Here is a 14,932-nt window from a genome sequence, read left to right on the forward strand (position 1 = left end):
CCGTTCCAGCACCCTTGCCTGACAGTGTCTGGTTAGATCTACTGACCAAACACCCAAAGTTTGGTTACTGTGGGTGGGGGAGGCGAGGAGGCACTGGATCATCACCCACGCCAGCCCCTACTAAACTGGGGCCACCTCCTACCTGCTTTGGGTGGCTGCATCTCCCAGCCCCAGCTCTGCAGAGAAGTCCCTCCCGACACGAGGGAGTGTGGGGGAGAGGGGAAAAGCAGCAAGTGACAGGGGAAAGGAGGGAAAAGGAGTGAAGGGGGGTCCTTGGGGGAAGAGGTGGGGCTGGCGTAAGGCCTTGGGGGGGAAGAGGCGGGCAGAGGCTGGGCCTCGGGGAAGAGGAAAGGCGAGGCCTCTAGGGGAAGAGGCGGGGCAGGGGTGGGGCCTTGGGGGAAGAGGCAGGGCAGGGGAGGTTCCAGCACTCTTGCTGGAGTGTCCGGTTGTTAAATATTATGAAGTTGGCAACCCTAGTCATGTGTACCTTGTACATGGTAGGTTACAGGGCTGGAACTAGCAGATCAGGTTTCTGTACCAGATATGGACTGACTACAGAGCTTCCTTTTCAGAGAGATATACCAGATGTGTTCACACTAAGATCCTTTTATGTTTTACAGCAGTGGTTCTCAAACTTCCTGCTGCCCCCATTGGCCTGGAGTGGCGAACCGGGGCCAGTGGGACCCACGACTGGCAGAACCTGCAGACGCGGCCAGTAAACAAACCAGCCCGGCCCGCCAGGAGCTTTCCCTGAACAAGCGGTGGCCCAGGTTTGAGAATCACTCTTCTACAGGAATGGCTGAGGTTAGCCTAAATAAGGTATATGCCACACACATCTCCATTTAGTGGGTGAATAATATAATACAGTTTACCATTCCATTACAATGGCTGCCCCTTTTCACTGCATCATTTCAGATGATTAAAAAGCCTTTCATACTTTTACAGAAAATTATGCAACCCTAAAATATGACCACAGGTATAGAAAAGCCTTACCTGAGGAATAAAGTAAAGATTGAAGAAATGTCCTGAATATCGCATCTGAGGCCTTATTCCTCTTTTCCATACCATTCTGATTCCTTTTGACAAGCATGCTTTATGGCAATATATTGCAATTTATCTTATTTATTTTTTACTAAAACAATACACTACATAGGTAGTTCATTATAAATTACCACAACAAACATTATTTTGAAACATTATATAGCTATTATATAGCTATTATATACTGTCATGTGGTACAGTAACATTATTACACTCTATCAAGCTGAGCTCAGCATGGATGTACCCAGAATCCATTTCTTGAGAGGCCTAATAATTACCTGGAATAGAATTGATGGAGGAGATGACATCCACTTTTAAAAGTTCCTGTGCCTTTAACTTTTGTAAATCTTCACCAGTAGAGGTCAGCAACACTTAGGGAAAAGATGGGGAGAGGGTGGCTTGGTGGACAGAATAAGAAGGAGTTTTCCTACTAGTTATACAGAGATAGGAGAGTGTGAGATAATAAAATAATTAGAAATCATCAAAAACAAAACAAAACAACCCTTTCTTCTAACCACATGATCTATAAATTCAACCTTAATTATAGCCTCACTACCAAGCTGTAGTACAAGTACACAAGAAATGTTTTGATTTAAAGAACTTAATTGCATTCAGAATAATGACACTGATAATTGAAACCTAACTTCTCACCTTGACAGCTGTAAGATGTCAGAACAAGACACACTATTAAGTCTGTATACCAAGTGACTCAGCAGTGCTGCTCTATAAAAATCTTGGCCAAGCCTGTCAGACAGCCATGACTCATTGTCTGTCTGAATTGTGTTTTGACTGACAATCCAGTTGTCAGAGATCTAGGATTCAATACCCTAGCCTTTATACAGTCTCTTTGGGAGCACCCAGGGGCGGCTCCAGGCCCCAGCACGCCAAGCGCATGCTTGGGGTGGCAAGCCGCAGGGGGCGCTCTGCCGGTCGCCGTGAGGGCGGCAGGCAGACTGCCTTCAGTGGCTTGCCTGCGGAGGGTCTGCTGGTCCCGCGGCTTCGGACCTCCTGCAGGCGTGTCCCATGGCTTCGGTGGACCTCCCGCAGGCGTGCCTGCAGAGGGTCCGCTGGTCCCGCGGCTTCGGACCTCCCGCAGGCACGCCTACGGGAGGTCCACCAAAGCCGCGAGACCAGCAGATCCTCCGCAGGCACGCCACCGAAGGCAGCCTGCCTGCCGTGCTTGGGGCAGCAAAATCCCTAGAGCCGCCCCTGGGAGCACCTTCACATTCACTAGGCCCTGGGCTTAGCCTTTCACAAGGTTGACCCACATGGCTCAGAGACAGGGCCTCCAGGGTACATCACCCCTCTTTCTTATTGTGTGCTCTCAAAAGCAAGTCCAAATGAGTTCAGACTCCTGTTTAGAGACTTTTACCCCAGTGCAACTAGTAAGTATTTGCAGGGATGCAGGGCAGCCTTTTCAAAACAAGCCAACATTTATTAGTCAACTGAGGGCTTGGCTACACTTGAAACTTCAAAGCTCTACCAAGGCCTCAGTTCAGAATCTGAGGCTATGGCTACACTTAAACTTCAAAGCGTTGCCGCGGCAGCGCTTTGAAGCGCTAAGTGTAGTCAAAGCGCCAGCGCTGGGAGAAAACTCTCCCAGCGCTGTCCGTACTCCACCTGCCTGTGGGGAATAACGGACAGCGCTGGGAGCGCGGCTCCCAGCGCTGGGGCTTTGACTACACTGGCGCTTTACAGTGCTGTATTTGCAGCGCTGCAGAGGGTGTGTTTTCACACCCTGCTGCAGCGCTGCAAATTTGTAAGTGTAGCCAAGACCTGAGAGTCCTTAGGTCAGCATGGAAAAGCAAAGCTTATGGCTTGATCTATACTTAAAAGTTAGGTTGACATAGGTATGTTGGCCAGGGTGTATAAAGCACACCCAACTGACATAGCTATGCCGACCTAATCCCCAGTGTAGATGCAGCTGTGTCAACGGAAGCTAATTTCATTCGGGGAAGTGGTGTTCCTATAAAACCTCTTCCATTGTAGGCTATATCTACACTATGGTATTATGCCAGCATAGCTACACCAACATAGCTATGCCAGTATAATCACCGTAGTGTAGACAGGGCCTAAGAAAGATTCTATATTGGCAGAAGCAACTTCCCCAATATTCCATGTTCTCTTGGAATCTGCTTGTGTTTCTTTCCTTCTTTCCTTCCTTCTTTCCTACCTTCCTTCCTTGTGTGTCTTGCTCTCTGTGTGCCCTTTAAAGGCCAGCATCCACATCTTGGCTTCTTTCTTGGGGTTTTTCCATTCCAGTTACCTGCAAAGAGTTAATAACTTGCTCTTGGCTGCTGGTCATTTAAATGGTCCAGTTGTTGGGTCTTCCATTCACATGTGTTGATTCCATTCACATTTTGATGATGCATTTGGTTCCAATTAAGACAGAACTGCTGCCTACATGATGTCCAGCTGTGTCTTATTTCCCTTTTCTCCACAGTAGAGTTTAAACCCTTCAGATTCATAGAATAGCAATACAAAATGAGTGGGTAAACTGATCATATATATATCATTCATAAAAATGTTAAAATAATTCCCAAATTCTCCACACCAACAATGAGTTATAATCCCAACAATAGAGTGAATAATGAAACACCCACTTCAGTACATGTCCATCACCTCTGGCTTTCTCAGCCGAATAGTCACTTCCTCCTATGTCAGTGTGGTGGGGCGTCTGCCCCACACTGGCAGAAGAGGGGTTAAAGCAACCCCAGGGAGACTGTGCAAGAGGCAGCCAATTAGGAAAGGGCTTGTAGAGACAGCCAATCAGGGCCAGGCGGAAGCATACAAGAAGGGCTGCTGAATAGAGCACCTGGAGTCACTCCCTGGAATTTGAAGAGGGAGGACTGGCTGCCCTAAAGGAAGGAGAAGAGACAGCACCATGGCCAGAGCAGTGCTGGGCTGGGTCAGGGGAGCATGAGTGAGCTCCTGGCTGGCCGCTGCCAGACTGAGGCCCTGATACAAGAGCAGAGAAGGTGCTAGAGCTGCAGGGAAAAGGCCCAGGGAAACAGATGGTGGGGGTTGGAGGTGACACAGTACGTGGCTGCTGACTAGAGGGTCCCAGAGCCGGGATCTGGAGTAGCGGCCGGGCCTGGGCCCCCCCCTGCTTTGGCCCCACTTGCCACTGAGGGGAGTGACTAGAGTATGGACTGCAGTTTGCCACTGATGCAGGTGGCTAGACCCTGGACTGCAACATGCCACTGAGGCAAGTGTCTGGACAGAGGACTGCCAGCCCCCCAGAAGTGGGGAGAGAACCGAGTGGGGCACAGCGAGAGAGCTATGTCCAGAAGAGGACACTGCGGTCCTAAGAGCGACACAGGTCCTGATGACAGAAGTGGCAGTGGCAAGACGCCACTAGATGGGGGCTCACTGGCGAACAAGAGCTAATTCCGAGGACGGCCAGCAGGAGGCACCACAGTGGTGAGTCGTGCCCCATTACACATGGTGGAGAACACGGGTAAACAGTCACCCTGATACAATGGGAAGATAGAGGACTGTGAGGACTATTGCCTGGTACAGACGTTTGAGAGACTAAGGGACACGTAAGGTGGAGAAAATGGAGTCAGAGGCCTTCTTTGTGGAAGGCTCTGGGGCCTTCCCGAACTGGACTCCAAAGTCGGTGCCACTGTGGAAAGGGGCTGACAAGCAGCAAGGGCATCTTACAGTGGCACAGCTGCACCAGTGCAGCTATACCACTGCTAGTGCAGATGCTCTAAGCCAGGGGTCAGCAACCTTTCAGAAGTGGTGTGCCGAGTCTTCATTTATTCACTTTGATTTAAGGTTTTGCGTGCTAGTCATATATTTTAATGTTTTTAGAAGGTCTCTTTCAATAAATCTATAATATATAACTAAACTATTATTGTATGTAAAGTAAATAAGGTTTTTAAAATGTTTAAGAAGCTTCATTTAAAATTAAATTAAAATGCAGTGTGAGTGCCACTAAAAATCAGCTCACGTGCCGCCTTTGGCACGCGTGCCATAGGTTGCCTACCCCGCTCTAAGCCAATGGGAGAGAGCTCACCCATCAACTTAATTACTCCAGCCTCTGTGGGCAGTGGTAGATATGTCGGTGTGAGAAGTTCTCTGTGCCAACATAGCGCTGTCCACATCGGCACCTAGGTCATTTTGACTTACATCGCTCCGGGGGGTGGCTTATTCACACCCCTGAGCGACATAGAATCATAGAATATCAGGGTTGGAAGGGACCTCAGGAGGTCATCTAGTCCAACCCCCTGCTCAAAGTAGGACCAATCCCCAACTAAATCATCCCAGCCAGGGCTTTGTCAAGCCTGACCTTAAGAATCTCTAAGGAAGGAGATTCCACCACCTCCCTAGGTAACCCATTCCAGTGCTTCACCACCCACCAAGTGAAAAAGATTTTTCCTAATATCCAACCTAAACCTCCCACACTGCAACTTGAGACCATTACTCCTTGTTCTGTCATCTGCTACCACTGAGAACAGTCTAGATCCATCCTCTTTGGAACCCCCTTTCAGGTAGTTGAAAGCAGCTATCAAATACCCCCTCATTCTTCTCTTCTGCTCCAGCCCCATAATCATTTTTGTTGCCCTCCGCTGGACTCTTTCCAATTTTTCTACATCCTTCTTGTAGCGTGGGGCCCAGGACATAACCTATACCAACCTAAGCTGTAGTGTGTAGTCTGAATATAATTGTGGAATGGGGTTTAGGAGTTGAAGGAAGTTATTGTGAGTCAAAATTATAGGTTATTTTTCCAGCTCTGACATTAACCATCTGCTTGATATTAGGCAAGTGACTTTTTAATTTAAAGTGAGTTTTTAAAAATGTGTACTAATTTTGCATGCCTCAGGATTTTTAGTATCCAACCTGACACATCTATGATCTGATTTTCAGAGATGCTGAATACCTAAAACTCCAATTGACTTCATTTTCATTCCCAGTATCTAGCTGTCTTCACGTCTCTGCAGATATTTTCCACTATCTCTTTGCTTAGCATAATAGGGATCTCTCAAACCAAACTGGTTACTATGGTTATGTGTTATCTGCTGTTAGCTGAGATAAAATACTAGAGTGCATTTTAGGCTGACCTGCGTTTGTAGCTGTTTTTGAAGGATCTTTTAATCAGATGCACTCGATGCAAAAAGAGACAATTGCCCCTCTCTGACTTTTTCCAGTCAAATCTTTCGTGCTCTTGGTCTGTCCTCTAGGACCTGAATCCAGTGCCCATCAAAGTCAGTAGGAGTCTTTCCATTGACATCTCTTAGGGTATGTCTACACTACAAAATTTGTGGATGTGTATCCACACTAAGGACACTAATTCGACTTTGTGAGTCCACACATTGGAATGCTGGGTAGAGCCCCAATGCCTGCTGGGGCACCGGCGGGAAATCTGTTACCGCACTTTTCTGGTCAGTGACAGCATCATCGCTGCACTTATGGCTGTTGTCAACTCCCACCTCTTCCACAGTCAGCTGCTGAAGATCATGGTGGCAATGGGTCTAGTGCTGCAGGTCTGGGATGAATCACAGTGGCTGCGAAACTTCAGGATGAACTGTGTGACTTGCTGGCGATGGCCGCCGCCATGGGATTCCCAAACTGCGGTGGGGCTATAGATGGCACTCACATCCCTATCCTGGGACCGCCCACCAGGCCAGCCATTATATTAACCGAAGGGCTACTTTTCAATGGTGCTGCAAGCACTGGTGGACCATAGACCAACATCTACGCCGGGTGGCCAGGAACTCTGGTCTGTTTAGATGCCTGCAGGAAGGTAGTTTCTTCCCGGACCACAAAATAACTGTTGGGGATGTGGAGATGCCTACAGTGATCACCCAGCCTACCCGCTAATGCCCTGGCTCATGAAGCCCTATACAGGCGCCCTGGACAGTGACAAGGAGCTCTTCAACTACCGGCTGAGCAAGTGCAGAATGGTGGTGGGGTGAGATGGAGGAGCTTACTGACTCGCTCGGATCTCAGCGAAACCAATATCCCCATTGTTATTGCAGCTTGCTGTGTGCTCCACAATCTCTGTGAGAGCAAGGGATGGGAGGTTGAGGCAAATCGCCTGGCTGCTGATTACGCTCAGCCAGACACGCATCCGGGAGGCTTTGAAAGCTAGGTTCCTCAGAGAGCAGGGTAACCTATGACTGTCCAGTCTCTTTACAGAGAAGCTGAACCTGCCCCTGTTTCAGTTACTATTGACTTTTTCAGCAGTTACATACCTTCCAACAGACGTTTAAAAATAAATTTATTGGAACATTTTTAATTCACAAAGTTTTCTTTACTAAAAGGGTTCAAACAGGGATGCAGACTGTGGTGTGCAGTGATGTACAGACCGCTTCTACACTCGAGGACTGACAGGCTCCTGCTCCTACAGCGGTCTCTGGGTACAGGAGGGTGTGCAGGAAGGGTGGGTTTGCAGGAAGGGGTGAGGGGTGTGTGGGAAGGGTGAGTAGGTGTAGGGGATGAGGGCTCTGGCTGGGGCTCAGGGCATCGGAGAGGTTCATGGCTAGGGTGGAAGGGCACAGCCTGCCTTGCCATTTGTGGATGCCAGGCGCTCGGACCCTGGGGCAGCATACACCTCCCAGACTGACCTGGGGCAGCAAACACCTCCCATAGTGACCCGGGTGCCTAGTGACTGCACTCTGTGTGTGACCTGCTGTTGATCCTGCCCCCATGTCTGTACCCTGTTAATGGTGGCTGTCTCCCCTTCACACAAAGTCTTCTGCAAAGAAACATGACGGAAACAGTAATGAACAGCAAACTATTTTTAATACTCAACTACATAGTTGGGGGATGAAACTGGGATTTGGGATCGGGTGAGCCAGGAAGGGAAGCAATTCTCATACTTTAGGGAATGAGAGCTGTTTGGTACATGAGCGCTCTGCTGGGGTGGAGTGACAGTTTTCACGGCCCCTAGTGCCCCTCCTTCTTCTGATTTTGGGTGAGGGGACAGGACTTCGGTTGCAGATACAGTTCAGGGGCTCTCTGCTCCTGCCTGTGGTCCTGCAGAACATCCACAAGGCGCCGGAGCATGTCTCATTAGTCCAAGCAGCGTTTGAGTCGCCTGCTGGTCTTCCTGCTGCCACCTGTCCTCTCTCTCCACTGGCTCTGCTGGGCCGCCTCGGCTCTGGAGCAGGCCATCAGTTCAGCGAACATCTAATCTGCGCCAGCCTCTGTGAGGGGATGCTGGGGCAGTAGCTGTGTGATGGGAAAAAGGAAGTGATTTCCTTGCAAAGATATGTTTGCGAAGACTGAACACAGTCTACTCAGTTTCTGTGAACAAGACCATACAGGGCACCTAATCTCATGTGCTCTCAGGACAAGTTCCATTGCCTGGGGTCTTGCACTGTAGATCGGACAAGCGGGGCAGGACAGCAGAATCAGTGTAGCAGCCAGGCCTGGTAAGCCGTAAACATTAGGCTGCTTAACAGTTAATGGATAGCAGTGCCCTCCTGCTGCAGGCAATCTGGAAAGCATAAAGTCTGACCCTGTTCCAGCCCAAAGATCCTGTATGCTTTTCCTCTGCAGCCTCCACCACGTGGCTGTTAAACGACGGTCATTGTTATGCAAAGGAAAAATCAAGCATTCACAATAGTAACATTAAAGTAATTCCCTAATTAGATGCAGCAGTCGCGGCGAGATCACCCTGAGGCGGGTCAGCAGGAGAAACAGAGAGCGCATGCTGCATGAATCCCTGCACAGACCAGGGCCCTATGCTGCCATGCTGGTCGAGGCAATGCTCCCACTATACCTCAGGATGGCCTTGCGCGGAAGAGTGTGCTTCCACGGAGCACCCAATAAGGCACCTCTCCCCAGGAACCTCCTGTGGAGGCTTTGGAACTGTCCCAAGAGGATTTCTGTTCGATCCCTATATGCATTGACCTTCTTTTCATATAGTTTTTATTCCTGTTTTGTTAAAAAATAAATGTTTACATGTTTATAGCACTTACCGACTGATCCTTCCCCTGATTCAGAGTCTGGTCTCTGTGAGGGTGATGAAGAGATCCTGGCTGTTGGGGAAAGCAGTATGCCTCGTCCTCCACAAACCCTTCCTCATCTTCCCCATCGCGACACTATCCCATCCTCAGAGTCCACGGTCACTGGTGGGGCAGTGGTGGCAGACCCACCGAGAATGGCATGCAGTGCCGCATGTCTGGGGCTGGGCTCTGGAGCGTCCGTTTGCTGCTTTGATTTTTTGGTAGCCTTGTCTCAGGTCCTTGATTTCCACGCGGCACTGCGTTGCATCCTGGCTGTATCCTCTGAGTGCCATGGCTTTGGAGACCTTAGGTCTTTGCATTCACTCATCGCCCCACACAGCGATCAGATCCAAGACTTCACTCTGAGATTGCATGGACTCCTCTGCTGGAGAGCTCTGCATCGCTGCCAGTGCTGCTGAGCTCGCCACGATGTCCAACCAGGAATTGAGATTCAAACTGGCCAGACAGGAAAAGGAATTCAAATTTTCCCGGGCTTTTCCTGTATGGCTGATCAGAACATCTGAGCTTGGACTGCTGTCCAGAGCGTCAACACAGTGGTGCAGTGTGGATAGCTCCGGAGCTACTAAGTTCGATTTGCATCCACAATTAAATGGCTTCCTGGTGTGGACGGGTGCGCGGTTAATTCGAATTAACGCTGCTAAATTCGAATTAAAGTCCTAGTGTAGACCAGGCCTTAGTGTTGAATTGGACCCTGTGTTCATTATGCCCAAGAGGCAGTGTCGCCACTTAGAATTTTTAGCAATTCCTCTACCACTGGGGAAGCACCAGTGCAACTCCGTGGTTAATGTGTTAATGTAGTCTGGACTCAGGTGTTTCTACCACCATGGTATCCATCCCTGCCCTAAGATAGACCAACAATGGGAAGATTGCTAAAATCTTCTTAGCATGAACAAGGCCAGAGAGCATACTAACTTGAAACAGGCAGCATCTGGACCTCAGCTTTCAGTTCTGATCAAATCCCCCTCAAACAAGACGTAACAATATATGTTATCATGTAACTAATTTGATTTTTTTTTGTTTATGTGATACCCATCTGGCAGGGTACTGGGTGCTCTCAACTCCCTCCTTGTAGGGCCAGGCCTTTTTTTAACCTATGTGCAAATTAATATTTATTTACTTTACTCTTTTCTTAATTCATAGAAATTTCACAGTATCACTATAGGTGCTGGTTACTGGCTAATCCTACTATATTCTATTGTTCATGTGGCTGAAATGGATCTTATTATAAACAGTTAACCCAAACATGGAATAAGAGTGCTAAAATGAATGAAAAAACATTCTTGAATATTTTTCAGGGAGTGAAAGCTCTTGGAATCCTCTAGAAACAATGTGTGGTTTCTTGCTGTATGGAATATTAATTCTGCACGTACAACCTGTATCTGACAGTTGAACAGTGCAAAATTTGATTTCTAAACCACTGTAAAAAAATTTTTAGCAATATGCCATATGTGGTATTTGAATTTCATATATGGCTCATGGGATGAAACTTGATGGCATTGAAATTGAATGATGTTGTTCTTTCTAAAACAACTGGAGCAGATTCCGTGTTTCCTTGAGCTATAATTGGCTGGCACGTACATAGATAGTGTAATCACTGTGTAACATGAGTTCCTGGTACAATGATGCCAAATACACTCCTTTTACACATATTCCATTTTGAAAATGTTATCGATAACCCTAACTGATTGTGGGGGTCATGTATATATTAAATTAAGTTGCAAGTGTTATTTAAACAAACAGTAAATCCATGTTGTGCATTTTAGAAATCAGAACAGTGGATAATCATAATGGCAAAAGGTCTGGCTAATTTTTCTCTGAAAGATGTGAGGCATGCCATTGCATTAACTCTATTGGGAGAACTTTAGATTGAAGGTGTAAAGGTCTGTGATTACATTCCAGGTTCATGCCACAACTCATCTCACTTCAGAAATTTTGTAGCAATGAACTGTGACCAAAAAGAGTGGGAGGGGAAAGACTAGTGTGCAAGTGCTAAAGTGATGCATTCAACAGAAATGTTCACTTGCAAGTTTTGTCATGGCACACAAAATGTTGCATTGGATCTCAGCAAAACATTTCATTTAGAGTGATTGATTCTTTGAGTAGTGTATATTTATATGTATGTGGAAATATGTAATATCTATAATTAGATGGCCATCATATATACTATTGAGGAATACTGCTTTTATACCTTCAAACACATTTTCCCTATAAAAGCCCAAATTATGACCTTGGGAGCTTTGAGCTCTGGGACCGGGAAGCACCTCCACCACTCTAGGTGGTGCATCCTCTTAACAGGATGTTGCTGCGAGGGGGCTTTCCTTTGTGCAAGGCCTAGTATGGCTCCATTCTACCCCCAATATAGGGCTGTGTCTAAATGGCACAGTTCAGCTTCTGAATATTGCAAGTGGGTATGTGTGACAGGTTCCCCTGGGGGTGTCACCTGGAACTGGGGTACCATTGAGCCCTCTAACTCACCGGCCTGGGCTCCCTCTCACACTGTGCTGCTGTGACAAGTTGCAAAGCCTTCCAAGCTTGCACTTTCTCCAGCATTCACACAAGTAGGGACACACCCAGCTGCAGTCACATGCAGGCTCTCTAACCACCAGCCTCCCATGCTAGGACCCCAGAGCAGTACCGTCTAACCCCTGGTCCACCTCTCCCTCAATGTGAAGAGGATCATGCGCACAAGCTGAGATTTTTCCCAGTCACCTTAAGCAAATGCACACTGGTTTGGATTAAAACATAAAATAAGTTTATTAACTATAAAAGGATAGATTATAAGTGATTACAAGTGATAGCAAACAAATTAAAGCAGATTATCTAGTAAATAAACAAAACCACAAACTGAGTTTAACATACTAGATAGATTATGAATTAGCAATCTGTTTATGAGTGATAAACAGGCTGGCAGATTCTTAAGGCACAAGCTGTCTTGGCTTTGCAGCTTGGCTTTCCCAGGTTTTCATACACAGGCTAGAAATCCCTTTAGCCTGAGACCATCAATTCCCTCTGTTCAGTCTTTATTCCTCAGGTGTTTCCAGGTGTGTTGCTGTAGGGAGAGTGATGGGTCCCATCATGATGTCATTTTTCCCTCTTTTATATCTTCTTCCCTCTTGCTGGAAAGCTCTTTTGCTGTCACCTGAGTCAAACAGTTCCCATTGTGTAGTGCTATCTCTGAGAGGTTTCTGTTGTACACAGTTCCTGGGGTAATCCTTGTGCTTGTGTGCATTTCCTCAGTCAGCCATTAACATTGTATGGCCTTTTTACTGTTGTACCTGAAAGGCTGCTTGTGGGTGTTTTCAACCACACAACATAGACATAGCAAAATTTCATAACTTCACATACAACGATAGCACATGCAATCCAACAATATATTAGTGTCTAGCAGATCAAGACTTTTAGAATGATACCTCACAAGGCATACTTTGTACAAAACATATCCTAATTACATGACAGTGGTGAATATTGAGGTGCCAGGGTGCCACACAATGTCTACACTTTGAACTGGGGGTGTGATTCCAAGCTCCAGGAGACATACTGGCACTAGCCCTCATTGAGCTAGTTCACTAAAAATAGATTATAGCCACTGCAGTGTGAGTGGCAGGAGAGGCTAGCCACCCTGAGTATGTGCCTGGACCTTGTCAAGATAGATAGAACTATAGTCCTTAAAAAGGAGGTGTTTATTAAAGAAAATAATTACAGCTACAGACTGACACGTTTTTGTATAGCTCAAGTCCCTGTTCTGTCTGTCTTGTTTACCAAGGAGCAGTTCTTGCTACACTTTTGAAAAGTATAGTTTGCCTGAACTACTTTATCCCTCACTCAGACTCCCACGCTCCCTCCCCCAAAACCCCTCTTTTGATATAGGGAGTGGGAAAGGGATGGGAGATAGCTGTTGGCTGAGGCTCAGCATGGATGAAACAAAGAATAAAGTGCCTTTCCATCCCCTCGTTTTTCCTTCTTTGGTAGGAGGGTAGACACAGAAGGTCCAGGGGCCATGGGTGGGAGCACCATCTTTACTACCTGCTATTACTTTGGTACATCAGAAGGTTATCTTTGCTTTCATAAAATGAAAACTTCAACTAGCAAAACTGGAAGAGGACAGAGGCTACAATTTGAGCAGACACTTAACCCTTCCTCCTCAAACTCTAGGCAGTCTCTAACAAAACAAAACCAGGCAAATTTTTGTCTATTTTCTACTTGATATTTTATTTTTCAAAAAGCCCTGTTAAGTTGACTTCAAAAGAAAAAGATCTCTGGCAATGACATTTTTTCAACTTATTTATGTACAGGGAATTGTCATTTTGTTCTCAAACGAGGTAAACAAAGCCATAAAGAGCATAGCTCAGACCTGTCAAAAACTGCACAGCCTTTAAATCAGAAGGAACATTTCCCCATTGTGACTGGAACTCTTTGTTGCAGTGAAACTAGTATTGGAAACAGAAACTTACTTAGTTTTAGAAATATTAGACATGAAAGCTGGGTTCCAGTTCACTATGCAACTAAATGATGAATAGCACCATTTGAATGATCTTTATTGAATAAACCATTTGTTGTTGTCTTCTGGCAATGCCTTTCTGTTGACCTGACTTACTTTAAGTTAGATAAGATGTCATCAGAATTAACACTGTTAGTATCTTACACTAAAGAAAACATCTTAAATATCACTTTCCCCCCATAAAACACAATCACTTTATTGACATGCATCTGGTAAGGTGTGCCAGGGGAAGTCCGTGCTTCTTAGAGATGTTCTGAGTCTTGTTTTGAAAATTAAATAGAAAAAAAATTTGGACTAAGTGCAATGACTATTCTTTCTGCTTTAGTGATTTTTTTTTTGCACAGAGTACAAGAAAAGCCAGCTGTACATTGTCATAGTTGTAAATGCTGTTTGGGGGACCACCCAGGTTATTTTGACCCTTACAAAGGTGCAGTGGAGGCAAGATGCAAAGAGTCTTTCTTCACCCATTACCCCTGCACAACCTGTGAGAGGGCCAGGCTTACCCACACTACATGCACTCAGAGGCAGCACCAGGACTGCTCCCTCAGTGCTTTCGTTGGAGCACACAGTGTGGAGAGGAGGGTGGAGAGGAGATCAGACCATGGTTCAATTTTCCTCCTGTCCCAGTTCACTGAGTGGTACTAATGCAGCCAGGAGGAGTAACCAGCTCCCATTGAAGGGAGGTTGCAGCAAGGTGGCTCGCCTTTGTGGAGGGGCTAGTATGGCTTCATTTTAATCCCAATATAGGGCTGTTTCTAAATGGCACAGTTCACCATCTGAGTATTGCAAGTGGGTATGTCTGCACTTTGCACTTGGGGTGTGATTCCCAGCTTGAGACATACTGCCACTAGCTCTCACTGAACTGGTGCACTAAAAATAGTGTATCTGTGTCAGAATGACCGGCGAGATGGGCTAGCCACCTCGAGTACATGCCTATGCTCTCAGACAGGCATCACAGCAGGGAATCACACCCCCCCACTCAAAGTGTAGATATAACACATGCGTGAGTTTGGGTTTGTTTGTTTTTTAAATATAGTGCCTACATTATGTGCTAAGCACTTTGCAGAAAGGTAGGAAGACAGAATAAAGGGCTAAGTACACAACTTCCAGACAAATGATGGAGGATGGATGGGATGCAGGAGAACCCATAGTGATTGGGCAGCAGAGCTTAACATACATTTTGTTTTATGGCTGTTGGTTAGAGATTGTCTGTGTTCTTGGTGGTGGGTTTTGTTTTTGTTAAAATTCACATAACCACATTGGAACGCAGTTCTAGTAGTTCCCAGTTTTTCACACAATAGATGGTTGAGTATCTTGTACTTTTTTTCAGGGCCTGCTCTTGCTCCTTTGTCACAAGTGGGACCAGAAATGGGCCCTCACTGTGTCAGTTATTTAAACTGGCAAAAGAATA

Source organism: Mauremys reevesii, linkage group 2 (genome assembly GCF_016161935.1).
Source record: "Mauremys reevesii isolate NIE-2019 linkage group 2, ASM1616193v1, whole genome shotgun sequence".
Lineage (NCBI taxonomy): Eukaryota > Metazoa > Chordata > Testudines > Geoemydidae > Mauremys > Mauremys reevesii.